Genomic DNA, 2,698 nt, shown 5'->3' with positions numbered 1-2,698 from the left:
TCTCTGAAATCGTCTGTTTCCTTGTATTGGTCTCTGTGAAAGTTCTGCGACCAACTTGAGTGCCAATAAAAGTTTAGCAAAATCATTCCTGCCTAAACAGTGAGCTACTTACGCCCTGAAAACATTATTAAGAAGGTTTGTAATTATTATGTTTGCAATGTAATTGGTTGGTAGGAAGAAGATTAATCAACGCTTAACTAGGAGCCTTGGCTATAGTTCCATGGCAGGAACTAATAACGTTGAAACCATCGAAATGTTACGGGCCCTAATGCTTTGAGGTATATAAAATGTATTAAGTACTATTAATATGAAAGGTAATGAATAGACTGATATTTTGGAAAATACTACTCAAAAGTATACAAGCATATTTTTAAAGCGGTAGTCTTATTCAGAACTGATGAGATTCGATTCAAGGGTTTATGAAGATAGCCGTTGAAGATGGAAACGTTCGCCGGGAGGTCGAAGAAAGGAATGAGGTTTAGAAATTAATACGTTCGCTTTTAAATTTCCTGAAGTAGTTGGTCGCCGGTGGATTAACTCAGAAAGACATTAAACCTCTCTGTCTAGCTAATTCAACATAGCCATTTATGGAGATGTTATAAGCTAATACTAAAAGTAAATAATACTGAAAAATGAAGTGTATAAACTTAAAATTAAACCAACCTCCGATCTGCCGGAATCGAACCAGCGACCTAAGGATTCCTAAGGGATTTTGATTCCCACTACAGTCCTCCGCTCTACCAACTGAGCTAAGATCGGCTATGCATTAAGTCAATTGATATCTTCAAAGAGTTACCACTTAAGAAATTAGGATTAAGTCTTACCAAATCTTACATGAGGCTTCTCTAAATCACTCGTTTTTTCGTAAGAAGCAAGTTGCAGAAATGAAATTATTCTGCAAGAGGGGATTTATTGTATACAATCTTTTGCTGCTGAAATTCAATCCTCAGCAGATTCAAAAGCGGATTATTAAAAGCGAGAAGTTTACTTTACATGACTATTAAAACAATTTCAGTTCGCTAAATGATAAGCAACCGTCATTTTGGCTTTTTTCCTTTCCTTTTCCATCGAAAAAAGAATGACGCCGACTGCCGGTTCGCAAGTGGCGGTGTTGGAGGAAATAGTCACTAGGGGAGGACCCACTTGTCGTGCATTCATGCTTATTAAAGTTGTTCATAACTATCATAAAAATGGCCAATTTTTTTATAACATCTTCATCGGCTAGTCAAATGCTTATAACTAAGGTTTCACCTTATCATCATTAAATTTGATATTAGTTTTATGCAATGGAACAGAATGTGTTCAAATTGTCATTTTTCTTACCTACTACCTATCATAATTAACCGCCACCCCCATTCCTTATTTGACTACACCCAAATACTTGTATATATTGTCACATTAAATTTCAACATGTATATAGTTAAATTACATACTTAATATCTAAAACCTAAACAATACAACATTTATAAATAAATAAATATATTTCGTTTTTATTTACTAATATTGTAACTATTCCACATATATTATCTTATGATTACTAAATCTAAATAGAGAAATTAATTAAAAAAATATTTTTGTTGATTTTTATGTACCTAACCCTAAACCTGTTTTCCTATCGCTATACAAACATATTCATACGCTATTGATTATGTCATCGCTTGTTGCTCTGTAATGATGCTTCGTGACACAGAGAGAATGTTGAACAATCAAGGAAGACACCATGATTTACATGCATAGAGGTATATTTATTTGAAGCTTTATATTTTTTTTCCCAATTTTGATCAATTGTTGTCTAAATTTCTTCATGAATAGTTGTTGAAGGGTTTTTAATGGATTTGTGCAACATTTTTTATAGTGTTGGATGTATCGTTGAAATGATATTCTTCTCGCCCAAATGAGGTTTCCATGATGTTTTTAGTGATTCTTCCATAAATGAAATCTCTTTGTTTTGCCTTGACTGTCGAATACATCAGCAATTTCTTGGGTAATGCATTTGCTTTTGACTTTTTCGGCTTTTTGGGCTTTTAATCTACAGTTTTTTTTTGTGGGTTTAGAGTTTTCTGGCTTTTAATCTATAGTTTTTTTGTGGGTTTTTATGTTGACCTAGGTATTTTAATGGAACACAAGATGTAAGGGATTTCATGATTTGGACAAATAGTGCAAGCCTATGCAAGCTTTATTTTTTTGCAAATGCAACCCTTCTTAAATGGCTGGCAATGTAGAGGTGGCATTATGGAGAAAATATCTTTCTACCCTACTACTTGTGTAGTGCTCTTCAACCTTTGCATGTGTGTGCTATTTAGCCTTTAACCTTTGCACATATTCAATAAACCTCTCCCCTACCTAGGTGTTGCTTGATAGCTTTAAAAGAAACATCTCTAAAATAAAGATCTTCGAAGAGCCATCTAGAAATTTTTGTTTCCAAAGACCTCCCAAGGCAATGTAACCAAGTTAAAATCAATCATAGTTAAGGTTCTCAATTTAGCTTTACAAGCATAAAGGTTGTCAAAGGTTGTTGTTCATCAGTGGCAATGCCAATCTCATTGTCGTAATATATGATCTAACTTAATATTTTGTGTTGCAGGTTGTTATTTACATGTCTCAACTTTAGAGTTATGGAGATGTGTCTTTTCAACTTTAAACATGTGGGCATTGTAAAATGTGGACCTGTTGACAAAATTATCATTGCTAGAATAGG

General features: G+C 33.7%; 1 non-coding gene across 1 annotated transcript; it reads right to left on the bottom strand.

The window, feature by feature from the left end:
- Positions 1–664: 664 nt before the first annotated feature.
- Positions 665–759, bottom strand: TRNAY-GUA (transfer RNA tyrosine (anticodon GUA)). Its single transcript has 2 exons — positions 723–759; positions 665–700 (listed from the first exon to the last, which is right to left on the bottom strand). It is a non-coding gene; the product is annotated as a tRNA-Tyr (tRNA).
- Positions 760–2,698: the final 1,939 nt, after the last annotated feature.

Source organism: Cupressus sempervirens, chromosome 1 (assembly GCF_028749045.1).
Source record: "Cupressus sempervirens isolate cs-2001-9-10 chromosome 1, ASM2874904v1, whole genome shotgun sequence".
NCBI lineage: Eukaryota > Viridiplantae > Streptophyta > Pinopsida > Cupressales > Cupressaceae > Cupressus > Cupressus sempervirens.
Note: the sequence above shows the minus strand (reverse complement) of the source record. Positions and strands in the feature narration are given on the sequence as shown.